Source organism: Salvelinus sp. IW2-2015, linkage group LG14 (assembly GCF_002910315.2).
Source record: "Salvelinus sp. IW2-2015 linkage group LG14, ASM291031v2, whole genome shotgun sequence".
Classification (NCBI taxonomy): domain Eukaryota; kingdom Metazoa; phylum Chordata; class Actinopteri; order Salmoniformes; family Salmonidae; genus Salvelinus; species Salvelinus sp. IW2-2015.
Window position 1 is genome coordinate 36,573,089 of NC_036854.1, and position 14,569 is coordinate 36,587,657.

At 43.5% G+C, this 14,569-nt stretch overlaps 1 pseudogene; it reads left to right on the forward strand.

Moving 5' to 3' along the window:
• Positions 1-14,569, forward strand: part of LOC111973555 (guanine nucleotide exchange factor VAV3-like) — a 138,901-nt pseudogene that overhangs the window by 116,288 nt on the left and 8,044 nt on the right.

Sequence of the window (14,569 nt, forward strand, 5' to 3'; positions counted from 1 at the left end):
TCTCTCTCTCTCTGCTGTGGTTTCAGGGCAAAATTCTGACGACGAGAGAGGTCGGCTTCTTTCCAAGTGACGCCGTGAAGCCGTGTCCATGTGTAAGCTAAGCACTAAGCACCCATGTTAGAAGTGTTGTTGCAGCAGTAGAGTAGACGCGCGGGTGAGTAAGCAGGCAGATGAACATATTCTTTCAGGTGGTGAAACTGACACTGAGATGATTGACAGGCAGTTTATGTTTGAGGAAACTCTAGGTGATTTTACCTGATTATGTTAAAAGCAGATAGCGAATGTAGCTTTAGCTACAGTATTTAATTAAACAGTTGAATTAAAAAGACAGTTTAGATACTTCACTGTGTAATTTCACACTTCTTACCTTGATGATGAGTTGACTATTGAATCAGCTGTGTAGTACTAATGGAAAGAACTTACAACCCGTGTGGTCCACAGGACCGAGTTTGGAAAATGCTGTCCTAGGCTATCTATTACTAAATGCATTTGAAACATTTGCTTGTAAAACTAAATTGAGTGTATTTTGAATGAAACCTTTATGACTTGACTGTATCACTGGACATCATGTTCCTTCAGAATCCACATTGCTGTAATGTGTTCCCTCCTCCTCCTCCTCTCCTCTCCTTCCRTCCTCCTCCTCCTCTCCACTCCTTCCCTCCTCCTGTAATGTGTCTGTTCTTAGTCTGACAATATGACATTCACATGCTCAGCAGCTGCATCGATGGACTTTTACAACGACACAGAGTAGATGAGCTACAGTGCTATCTGAATGCTTACACCATCATAAAGATAACAAGTACATTATCCTACTTCATTGGGGTCATAAGAACCACCACACCACCTGTTTACGAAAAAATAAAAACATGACGTTTAAACGTATCTAGGGTAGCCCGGACTACCGGCAGAAAATAGACTACAGTTGACTTAGTTTGCCAATAGGGGAAAATAAATGCTTTAATGACTTAGATGGATAAAAGTGAACTTGAGGTTGGGTGGAATCCATTGGAATGAAAAGAACAATGGTTCACGTGCTGCTCTCTCCTCTGTATCCTCCTCTCTCTCTCTCTTCTCCCTCTCTCTCTCGCTCTCTTCTCCTCTCTCTCTCTCTCTACCCCCAGGTCCCCAAACCTTGTCGACTACTCCACACACCTTGGTATGTTCACGTCGCCTGACCTCACCAAACTTGAATACAAAAATGCATGATAATGAACTCAAATACCCACACCATTAATTATCAAGTTACCACACCATTAATTATCAAGTACCATTACCATTAATTGTAATCAATATAAAATTGTTGTAGAATAATAATAAGTACATAAGAATAAATATGTGGTTGTTAGTTAATGTAGGCTATAGTTTAGTAAAATCATTATTGTGAGTGTAGGTAGACTGTTTGGTAGTTTTTCTGTCACTAAGATTCCTCTGTGTTCTCAGTATATCTACCCCCCTATTCAATTCAATGAATGCTGCTTAATTTATCTCCTCGGAGGCAGTTACAGGTATCATACTGTACGTGCTACCTGTGTATGTATAATTATAGTTAACCTGCCAGTGCCTCCTGGACTGTAGGTTTGCTGGCCCATGAGAGACTTCAGCTGAGGGCAGAGCTGATCAACAGAGGGAACAGCACCACTGGTCCGCCACCGACCGCGAGTTCACAGAGTACGCCATCAGCATCAAAGTAAGTGACAACATGGTACAGCACAGTACAGCATGGTACAGTACAGTACGCTGTACATACAGCAGGTACCAGTACAGCATGGTACAGCACAGTACAGCATGGTACAGCACAGTACAGCATGGCCACAGTACAGCATACAGCTGGCACAGTACAGTACAGCATGTACAGCACAGTTACAGCATGGACACACAGTACAGTACACGCATGGACAGCACAAGTACAGCTGGTACAGCACAGTACCAGCAGTGCACAGTACAGTACAGCATGGCACAGCTACCAGTACAGCATGGCACAGTACAGTACAGCAATGCACAGTACAGAAAGCATGGTACAGCACAGTACAGCATGGTACAGTACAGCATGGTACAGCACAGTACAGATGCCACAGCAGAGTACAGCAGTACAGTACAGCATAGTACAGCCACAGTACGACAGCATTGTACCAGCACAGTACAACAGCAGGCACAGCATACAGCATGAATACAGTTACAGTACAGCATGACAGCGCCCAGTACAGATCACAGTACAGCATGCACAGCACAGTCAGCATGACATCACATACAGCATCGACAGACAGTACAGCATGTACAGCACGGTACAGCACAGTAAGCATGTACAGCACAGTACAGCACAGTACAGCATAAAGCATCTACAGCACGGCACAGCACAGTACAGCATGTACAGTACAGCATGGTACAGCACAGTACAGATGTACAGCACAGTACAGCATGTCACACATACAGCATGGTACAGCACGGTACAGCACAGTACAGCATGGCACAGTACAGTACAGCATGTGTGCATGACAGTACAGTACAGCATGGCACATACAGTACAGCATGTACAGTACATACAGCTCACAGCCACCAGTACAGCATGCACAGTACAGTACAGCATGGCACAGTACAGTACAGCATGGCACAACACAGTACAGCAGCCACAGACATACAGTGCAACAGTACAGACAGCATGGTACAGACAGTACAGTCAGCATGCACAGCCACAGTACAGCATGACAGCACAGTACATACAGCATGGCACAGTACAGTACAGCATGGCACAGTACAGTACAGCATGTACAAGCATGTACAGCACAGTACAGCATGGTACAGCACAGTACAGTACAGCATGGACAGTACAGTACAGCATGGCACAGTACAGTTACAGCATGCACAGTACAGTACAGCATGGACGCATGGTACAGTACAGTACAGCATGGTACAGCACAGTACAAGCATGCATACAGCACAGTACAGCATGGCACAGTACAGCACATGTACAGCACAAGTACAGTACAGCATGGCACAGTACAAGTACATGGCACAGTACAGTACAGCATGGCACATACAGTACAGCATGGTACAGGCACAGAAGTACAGCATGGCACAGCACAGTACAGCATGGCACAGCACAGTACAGCATGGCACAGTACAGCATGCACAGTACAGCTAAGACAGTATCATCACAGCACACACAGTACAGCACATACAGCAGTACCATATACACAGCACAGTACAGTATAGCACAGTACAGCACAGGTACACATACAGCACAGACACAGTACAGACAGTACAGTACAGACAGCACAGTACAGTACAGCCACAGTACAGCATACACGCAACACAGCACACACAGCTCAGCCCAGCAACAGCAGTACAGCACAGTACAACACGATAGCATAAGCACAGTACAACACAGTATAGCATCAGCACAGTACAACACACTCAGCACAGCACAGCACAGTAATACTACAGCACAGTCACATACAGCACACGCACACACAGCACAGCACAGCACAGCACAGCACAGCACCAGCACAGTACAGCACAGTACAACACAGAATAGCATAGCACAGTACAACACAGAAATAGCATAGCACAGTATAGCATAGCACAGTACAACACAGAATAGCATAGCACAGTACAACACAGCTCAGCACAGCACACACAGTATAGCACAGCACAGTCACACCTGCAAATAGTCATCTTAAAGCTTGCGTTAAATATTGGTTCTGTCAGTGCTAGTGAGATGCTGGTTCAGTCCTACCATTGACTTTCTGCACAGACTGTACTGTATGTTGCTCTGCTCTGGATAAGTGCATGGGCTGAAGGACGGCATTGGACAATACATGCATTGATTGTGCATAAAAAGTAATTTACAAAATAATTACAACAATGAGGTGAGGCGTGCAGGAGTTACGATTCTGATAAATGAGTGCTACAGTAGAGTGGTATTTTTTTACGTGCTGCGTAGCATTGCTGCAAGCACATGTAAACCCCATGTGGGTAGATGGAAAATAACACTTCTGTGTGTTATCACTGTATCATTTCAGTCCCCCCAGCTGTTTGTATGCTGTAGATAGACAGATTACGGTCCTGTAATGTTCAGACAGGTTGGAACATGCCAATGATATGCAGGGTAAAAAAACAAGATGTTTAATTGTCACATACGGATAGGTGCAGTGTTGTTTTACAAGGTCAGCCATAGTACTAGGTACATAGTACCGAGTACATAGTTCTAGGTTTAAGTGCCTTGCTCAAGGGCACGTCAGCAGATTATTCAAACTAGTGATCTTTCAGTTACAGGCCCAACGCTCTAACCGCTAGGCTACCTGCACCCTAGAGAGAGAGAAGAGAGAGAGAGAGAGAGAGAGAGAGAGAGAGAAAGAGAGAGAGAGAGAGAGAGAGAGAGAGAGAGAGAGAGAGAGAGAGAGCTGCGCTGAGAGGCTGCTTGAAACGTTCCCTTCAACTCCACTTAATTCATCTCCTCCTTTTTCCTCTCTTACGAAGGCAGAGCTTTTCAATGCCTTCCATTTCCACCAGAGCTGAAGTCTTAATTGCTTGCGTGCGAAGCATGCCGCTGCAGCACTAGTGAAGAGACCCAGAGAGACTGTTAGACAGCCTGCTCAAGGTTATTTAAACCATCACAAAGAAAACGAGAGAAAAAGAGAAAAAAGAAAACTCTGTATCTATGTGGAAACTACATTAAGAAAGTGTTTGAAACAGACAATGCCCTATCCTTGGCTCCCTCTGCATCACACTGCTGTGTTATTGAGGCCCTGCCGCCTTTCTTCCACAAGCTACAGCGACTCCAGCCAAGAGGGTCCAGTCAGTCTAAATTAAGCTCTGGCATTTCAATGTACAATAGGCCCGTCACTGGGGTTTGTTTTGGTGCGTAGAATATGGATTAGGCCATATTATTGGGGGATTACGGCTCTAAGAGGGTGATAAGAGGATAATAATGGAGACTAATAGAGATCAAGAGAGGACAGGGCTTTCTTTGAGAGAGACAGACAAAGGGGCTGACGCTATTGGCTCTGTGTCTCTATACCCTCCATACCCTCCCCTCCTCCCTGCCCCACTCTGCCCTGCTGAGACCTTCTAAATGGGGGCGACTGCCCTTCCATCAGCCCCCTCCCCTCGTCCCTTGAATACCAACTAGTAATGAGGAATGGTGCCCCTGTCTATCGACGTCTACACACATACACACACACACACACTCACACACCCCTCTCTCCATCACTCATGTGTCAGAAACCCAACCTGGTCTCAGGGCATTTCGTATGATATGTTACATTTCGTATGGTATGTATTCATTTGTGGGTATCCATCATCCATTTCATATGATATGTTACGAATTACAGTTAGTATGATATGTTACAAATTCTCATTTGTTGTGGCTAACATTAGCTAGGGGGCTAACGCTAACTTTAGCTATCTGGCTAATGTTAGCTAGGTTATAGGGTTAGGGTTTCAGGTTCTAAATGAACCTATTAAAACTCACGGACGATTAGTAAAGCTTAATCTGTCTATGAACGGGGTTCCGCTAGCCAACAGCCAATGAAATTGCAGGGCGCCAAATTCAATCAACAGAAATCTCATAATTCAAATTTCTCAAACATACAAGTATTAGACACCATTTTAACATAAAATTCTCGTTAATCCAACCACAGTGTCCGATTTCAAAAAGGCTTTTTGGCGAAAGCAGAACATATCATTATGTTAGGTCAGCAACTAGTCACAGAAAGCATACAGCGATTTTCCAACCAAAGAGAGGAGTCACAAAAAGCAGAAATAGAGATAAAATTAATCACTAACCTTTGATATTCTTCATCAGATGACACTCCCGGGACAACATGTTACACAATACATGTATGTTTGTTCGATCAAGTTCATATTATATCCAAAAAACCTCAGTTTACATTTGAGCTTTGCGCAAAAGCATCCGTGAATTTGCACAGAGCCACATCACATTGTACAGAAAATACTCATAATAAAACATTGATAAAAGATACAAGTGTATTCACAGAATTAAAGATATACTTCTCCTTAATGCAACCGCTGTGTCAGATTTAATTACGGAAAAAGCAAACCATGCAATAATCTGAGTACGGCGCTCAGAGACCAACACAACCCAAACAGATATCCGCCATGTTGGAGTCAGCAGAAGTCAGAAATAGCATTATAAATATTCACTTACCTTTGATGATCTTCATCAGAATGCACTCCCAGGAATCCCAGTTCCACAATAAATGTTTGATTTGTTCGATAAAGTTCATCATTTATGTCCAAATACCTCCTTTTTGTTAGCGCGTTTAGCTCAGTATTCCAAATTCATGACGCGTGATCATTAGGTCCAGACAAAGTCAAAAAGTTCCGTTACAGTCCGTAGAAACATGTCAAACGAAGTATAGAATCAATCTTTAGGATGTTTTTAACATAAATCTTCAATAATGTTCCAACCGGAGAATTTCTTTTGTTTTCAGAAATGCAATGGAACGCAAGCTAACTAGCTCGTGGCACTCTGGGAGAGACCTTACTCAATCCCCTCTCATTCGCTCCCACTTCACAGTAGAAGCATCAAACAAGGMTCTAAAGACTGTTGACATCTAAGGAAGCCTTAGGAAGTGCAATATGACCCCATAGACACGATGTATTCGATAGGCCAAGAGTTGAAAAACTACAAACCTCAGATTTCCCACTAAACTTCAGAGTGTATTCTATCCAAATCTACTAATGATATGCATATATTATCAACTGGGACTGAGTAGCAGGCAGTTTACTCTGTGCACGCTTTTCATCCAAACGTGAAAATGCTGCCCCCTAGCCCAAACAGGTTAAACCACGTTTGTTCTCCCATTGGGTCATACAGCTGCATAAGACATATACATATTTCCACAAGTGGTAATATATACCCCAATTTTGGTGGAGTCTCCTCCTTCTCTCTAAACATGACATCTTTATTACTAGGCAGGAAGTTACAGTTGAAGTTGGAAGTTTACATACACTTAGGTTGGAGTCATTAAAACTCATTTTTCAACCACTGCACAAATTTCTTGTTAACAAACTATAGTTTTGGCAAGTCGGTTAGGACATATACTTTGTGCATGACACAAGTCGTTTTTACAACAATTGTTTACAGACAGATTATTTCACTTATAATTCACTGCATCACAATTCCAGTGGGTCAGAAGTTTACATATAGTAAGCTGACTGTGCCTTTAAACAGCTTGGAAAATTCCAGAAAATTTGGTCATGGCTTTAGAAGCTTCTGATAAGCTAATTGACATKATTTGAGTCAATTGGAGGTGTACCTGTGGATGTATTTTAAGGCCTACCTTCAAACTCAGTGCCTTTTTGCTTGACATCATGGGAAAATCAAAAGAAATCAGCCAAGACCCCAGAAAAAAAATTGCAGACCTCCACAAGTCTGGTTCATCCTTGGGAGCAATTTCCAAACGCCTGAAGGTACCACGTTCATCTGTACAAACAATAGTACGCAAGTATAAACACCATGGGACCACGCAGCCGTCATACCGCTCAGAAGAGACGCGTTCTGTCTCCTAGAGAATAACTACTTTGGTGCGAAAAGTGCAAATCAATCCCAGAACAACAGCAAATGACCTGTGAAGATGCTGGAGGAAACAGTACCAAAGATCTATATCCACAGTAAAACGAGTCCTATATCGACATAACCTGAAAGGCCGCTCAGCAAGGAAGAAGCCACTGCTCCAAAACCGCCACAAAAATGCCAGACTACGGTTTGCAACTGTAGTCTGGAAATGTCCTCTGGTCTGATGAAACAAAAATAGAATTGTTTGGCCATAGTGACCATCGTTATGTTTGGAGGAAAAAGGGGGAGGCTTGCAAGCCGAAGAACACCATCCCAACCGTGAAGCATGGGGGTGGCAGCATCATGTTGTGGGTGTGCTTTCCTGCAGGAGGGATTGGTGCACGTCACAACATAGATGGCATCATGAGGCAGGAAAATTATGTGGATATATTGAAGCAACATCTCAAGACATCAGTCAGGAAGTTAAAGCTTGGTGGCAAATTGGTCTTCCAAATGGACAATGACCCCAAGCATACTTCCAAAGTTGTGGCAAAAGAAATAAAAGCTGAAATAAATCATTCTCTCTACTATTATTCTGACATTTCACACTCTTAAAATAAAGTGGTGATACTAACTGACCTAAGACAGGGACTTTTTACTAGGATTAAGTGTCAGGAACTGTGAAAAACTGAGTTTAAATGTATTTGGCTAAGGTGTATGTAAACTTCCGACTTCAACTGTAAGTGATACGGGCCACAAACTGTTCCTTCTCCCTTAAGGTGACCTGACCTGACCTCGACCCCCTTTCTCACTAATCCACAGCTCTCCATCCTTATCAGTGCCTGCCAACATGTGATTATATTTCCTMTACTCAATACATTCCAAGCTTAATTACATCCACCATATATATACCTTRCACCTACAGATAACCATTCACTTCTGGTGTAGACCCAGACTTTGGCACCCCTCATGTCTCCAGTATAACTGATGATTAACAATTTTTAAAGTTTAGAAATCCGAACCCAAAGGTTAGGGTTAAGGTTAGGAATTAGGTTAAAGGGTTAAGGTTAGGTTTAGGGGAAGGGTCAGCTGAAAGGGTTAAGGTTAGGGTTAGGATTAGGGGAAAGGTTAGCTAACATGCTAAATAGTATCAAAGTAATTTTAAAAAGTAGCAAGTAGTTGAAAAGTTGCTAATTAGCTGAAATGCTAAAGTTGTCCATGCAGCGATTCAAACACGCAACTTTTGGGTTGCTAGACGTTTGCGTTATATGCACACCCATCCAACCCTACCATTCACCCTCCTTTTGTTTTTGCCTTAATTAATCTTCTGTTTTATGTAAACATACCATTCGTAACATTTCATACTAATTTGCGTGTCCATGGTTTACAGTTACTATGTAARGTGTAGTCTATGAGACCAGGCTGCAGAAACCTTTGGGCCCATGCATTACCATGGCAGCGGTCACTCCGCATGGGTCTACTGGGGGATCGATCTCAATGATCAGCAGAACATTACACTCATCTCTTATTCATGGCCCACAGGTACAACAATGACGTGAAGCACATCAAGATCCTGACCAGAGATGCCTGCTTCCACATCGCAGAGAACAAGAAGTTCAGGAGTATATTAGTGAGTCTGTTTCCCTTTCATAGCACCACCTCTGCATTTCCAGGAGTATATTAGTGAGTCTGTTTCCCTTTCATAGCACCACGTCTACATTTCGCACATAAATAAATCACTCAGCGTTTCTTTAATTAAATGTCAAAACATGAATTTATTTTTAGCCCCTTGCTGTGTGAAAATAGCTCTGATTAGAGGTGGATTACTGGTGTGATTTACTTCACTGCCCGTAGGCCTTGTAGAGAGTTATAGACAGGGATCGGTCCAGGGTGGATTGGATGAGTTCTCTCCCTTCTATTCACCCAGGATTGTGTTTCCTTCAGCTGCGGTTAGAATGACATTTTACTGTTAGTCCTACTCTGTATGTGTATGCTACTTTTATTTCACCCAAACTTTTAATCTTCATATTAAGTTAATAATTTTGTTGTTTTCATTTAATTGGTATTGGACAGAGGACATTTTAAAACAGATTTAGAATTAAATAGAGCACACTACTATTTTTTCATAAATAATTTTCATGCCAATGGTGTTGTTGTGTGAGGCTATTTGGCTAACTGTGAGAATGTGTGTGTGTGTGTGTGGTGTGTGTGTGTGTGTGGTGTGTGTGTTGTGTGTGTGTGTGTGTGTGTGTGTGTGTGTGTGTGTGTGTGTGTGTGTGTGTGTGTGGTGTGTGTGTGTGGGTGTGTGTGTGTGTGTTACAGGAACTAATTGAGTACTACAAACACCATTCATTGAGGGAAGGCTTCAGAAGCCTGGACACCACACTGCAGTTCCCCTACAGAGAGCAGGAGAATGCTGCTATGCTCCACACCAACAGACCTGGAGGAAACAGTGAGTATAAAAACACCACCACTTTCACAACACAACACGAACACAGTACAACACTACATACACAACACAACATGAACACAGCACAACACTACATACACAACACAACACGAACACAGTACAACACTACATACACAACACAACATGAACACAGTACAACACTACACTCTTAGAAAAAAAGGTGCTATCTAGAACCAAAAAGGGTTATTCGTCTGTCCCTATAGGAGAACCCTTTGAAGAACCCCTTTTGGCTCCAGGTAGAACCCTTTTGGTCCCAAGTAGAACCATTTTGGGTTCCATGTAGAACCCTTCCACAGAGGGTTCTACATGGAACCCAAAAGAGTTCTTCCTGGATGTAAAAAGGTTTCTATCTGGAACCTATAATGGTTCTCCTATGGGGACAGCCGCAGAACCCTTTTGGAACCCTTTTTTCAAAGAGTGTACACATTAAGGCACTGCCTCCTTTAGGTCTGTAGTCAGGACCTGCAAATAACAATCAAACTCTTCATCACTGAATTTCGATTCAGTGATGTGATGACTGCCTACCATGACGCTGAATACTAACCTCCCAGGAGAGATAGTTGGCTAGGTACATTCATGCATGCTTTTGTTTTGGGTAAGCTCTTTGCTGAGACAGTGAAAATATGAATTATACTGTATACTGCTCTTTCTTTTTACTGTCTAGTGAAGGGATGCAGGTCTAGTGGCAGTTCTAGAAACAGGTTTGGTTGAAAAAAAGGAGAGTTTGTTATGAACAGTACCACAGAAACCTGGCTTAGAATGGTGTTGCTATGGCTGCGATAGCTGACTGATAAGTCTTGGGTAAAGAGTGTGTGCTGGGTGACATTTCACTGTGAGCACAGCAACACACCTGGAGAGAGGACAGGTGTTTCACAGGATGATTATGATTGCTCCAATTTCAATCTCTCATTGGCAGATTTAATTAGTCATTAGCTGGTCGTTTTTGTTGCTTATAATATGTTGTATGACGAAACAAATGACATTTTGAACAGTTTGTTTTGGAATAGTTGTATAGTGAAATGAGCAAGACATTGGCTCAAAAATGTGTATTATAATCAAATAGTGTATAGTATCTGACACTTTCTGTGGTGTGTGGACTGGTTTGTGGACTGGTTTGTGGACTGATTTGTGGACTGGTGTGTGGACTAGTGTGTGGACTGGTTTGTGGACTGGTTTGTGAACTGGGTTGTGGACTGGTTTGTGAACTGGTTTGTGGACTGGTGTGGACTAGTGTGTGAGCTTGTTGTGTGAACTGGTTTGTGGACTGGTTTGTGGACTGGTGTGTGGACTGGTGTGTGAACTGGTTTGTGGACTGGTTTATGGTACTGGTGTGTGGACTGGTGTGTGGACTGGTGTGTGGACTGGTTTGTGAACTGGTTTGTGAACTGGTTTGTGGACTGGTGTGGACTGGTGTGTGGACTGGTGTGTGAACTTGTGTGTGAACTGGTTTGTGGACTGGTTTGGGGAAGGCTTGTGAACTGGTTTGTGAACTGGTTTGTGGACTAGTGTGTGGACTGGTTTGTGAACTGATGTGTGGACTGGTTTGTGGGCTAGCTTGTGAACTGGTGTGTGGACTGGTTTGTGAACTGATGTGTGGACTGGTTCGTGGACTGGTTTGTGGACTGGTTTGCGGACTGGTGTGTGAACTGATTTGTAGACTGTTGTATGAACTTGTGTGTGAACTGGTTTGTGAACTGGTTTGTGGACTGGTTTGTGGACTGGTTTGTGAACTGGTTTGTGGAGTGGTTTGTGAACTGGTTTGTGGACTGGTTTGTGGACTGGTTTGTGAACTGGTTTGTGGACTGGTGTGTGGACTGGTATGTGGACTGATTTGTGGACTGGTTTTTGGATTGGTTTGTGAACATGTTTGTGGACTGGTTTGTGAACTGTTTTTTGGACTGGTTTGTGAACTGGTGTGTGAACTGGTTTGTGAACCTTTTTTTGGACTGGTTTGTGAACTGGTTTGTGGATTGGTGTGTGGACTGGTGTGTGGACTGGTTTGTAAACTGATGTGTGGACTGGTTTGTGGACTAGCTTGTGAACTGGTTTGTGAACTGATGTGTGGACTGGTTTGTGGACTGCTTTGTGAACTGATTTGTGGACTGGTGTGTGGTCTGGTTTGTGAACAGGTTTGTGGACTGGTTTGTGGACTGGTATGTGGACTGATTTGTGGACTGGTTTATGGATTGGTTTGTGAACATGTTTGTGGACTGGTTTGTGAACTGTTTTTTGGACTGGTTTGTGAACTGGTGTGTGAACTGGTTTGTGAACTTTTTTTGGGACTGGTTTGTGAACTGGTTTGTGGATTGGTGTGTGGACTGGTGTGTGGACTGGTTTGTGAACTGATGTGTGGACTGGTTTGTGGACTAGCTTGTGAACTGGTTTGTGAACTGATGTGTGGACTGGTTTGTGGTCTGGTTTGTGAACAGGTTTGTGGACTGGTTTGTGAACTGGTTTGTGGACTGGTTTGTGGACWGATTTTTTMGACTGGTGTGTGAACTGGTTTGTGGGCAGATTTTGTGGACTGGTTTTGTGGACTAGTTTGTGGATTGGTGTGTGGACTGGTTTTGTGGACTAGTTTGTGGACTGGTGTGTGGACTGGTGTGTGGACTGGTTTTGTGGACGAGTTTGTGGACAGATTTTGTGGACTGGTGTGTGGACTGGTTTTGTGGACTAGTTTGTGGACTGGTTTGTGGACTGATTTTGTGGACTGGTTTGTGGACTGGTGTGTGGACTGGTTTTGTGGACTAGTTTGTGGACTGGATGGTTCTGAATCTGTTTCTAGTTCTAGTTTTAATAGAAGTGATTCTCAATCGGAGTCAGAATGTAGTGGTGGTCCCTGTCAGTTAAAACGGTGTTAGTAGCACTGTGTTACTGTACATCATGAATACTGTATAGTCCTGTACTGCTGGTACAGCATGGATAAGACGTGGCATGTTGGATCCCAGTGGTGAGGAAGGGGTTAAATGCAGTACCCGACACTGGAGCCTCTCTCTGGGGTTGATGGAGAGTTTATGACGCATCGCAATCAGTGCTGAGATTAGATTTCATTGTAGCACCATATGTCACCGTGTGAAAAGCGCAAGAAAAACTCCCAGGATTCGCTGAAGGTCGTGTTGCAAGTGCTGGGGAAACACAACAGAACCGAAAGGCAGAGGATCTTTGTGAGTCAGAAGCTGGATGCTGCATGTCTCACTTTTCATTCCGCTTGTCACTCAAATGGCTCTCGAATGTCTCTCGGCCTAAAAACAAACACACATACAGAGAGGAAGGATGGAAAACAACTCGTCCCTCACTGAGATAATTGAATTCCAACCTGTTTTTTTRTCTCTCTCTCTCTTTTTGTTATCTCTCCTTCTCTCTCATCCTCTCTCCTCCTCTCTCCTTCTCTCTCATCCTCTCCTCTCTCATTCTCTCCTTCTCTCTCATCCTCTCTCCTTCTCTCTTCTCTCTCATCCTCTCTCATTCTCTCCCATCCTCTCTCTTTCTCTCTCATCCTCCTCCTTCTCTTCCTTATCTCTCATCCTCTCTCCTTCTCTCTCATCCTCTCTCATCCTCTCTCCTTCTCTCTCATCCTCTCTCATCCTCTCTCCTCTCTCATCCTCTCTCAACCTCTCTCCTTTTCTCTCATTCTCTCCTTCTCTCGCATCCTCTCTCCTTCTCTCTCCTCCTCTCTCCATCCTCTCTCCTTCTCTCTCATTCTCTCTCATCTCTCTCTCCTTCTCTCTCCTTCTCTCTCATCCTCTCTCATCCTCTCTCCTTCTCGTTCATCCTCTCTAAGGCCCCAACTCATAGAATTCAGCTCCATTCTTTACTTGTAAATCACTCTTTTGTGTAGTTGTTCATTTCTATCAGCATGGCTGAAATGCCAACGCAGTTGATGTTCTGTTTTGGACATGACTCTGCTGTTGTATGTCTGCATATCTCAAAACCCTCCTGGTCCCTGTTGATTTATACAAAATCAACCCTAGCAGCATCAGACTTCCCAGTTGGAAAAATGGAATAAGCAGGATGGAATAAGCAGGACATGGAATAACAGGAAAATTGGCAAACCAGGGAATTTGGAGAAAGTTACTGGAATTGACAACCTTAATCAACTATCTTGAGGACCATAGCATCGCTGGTGATCCATCACACATGGGTAATATGTAGGTTATTACCTGCATTATAGTATGTGTCTAGAGGAAGCTGGCTCCTCAGAGGACACAGTATGCGGTCGTATGGAAACATATTTCCTGCAGAGGAGAGAGAGATTATACCTACAGATATTAAATGCTCATCAGATTTCTCCTCTGATCTTCCTCCTGTGATAGAAACCAGGCTTTCAATGAGCTTCTTCTAATATCAATTTTTTGAGGATATGCTTGCAAGAGTTGACCAGGGAGTCTGGTTGGTGTATGTTGCTTGCGTGCCTGCACACTCGTGTGTGGTGTGTGTGTGTGTGTGTGTGTGTGTGTGTGTGTGTGTGGTGGTGTGTGTGGTGTGTGTGGTGTGTGTGTGTGTGTGTGTGTGTGTGTGTGTGTGTGTGTGTGTGTGTGTGTGTGTGTGTGTGTGTGTGTGTGTGTGTGTGTGTGTGTGTG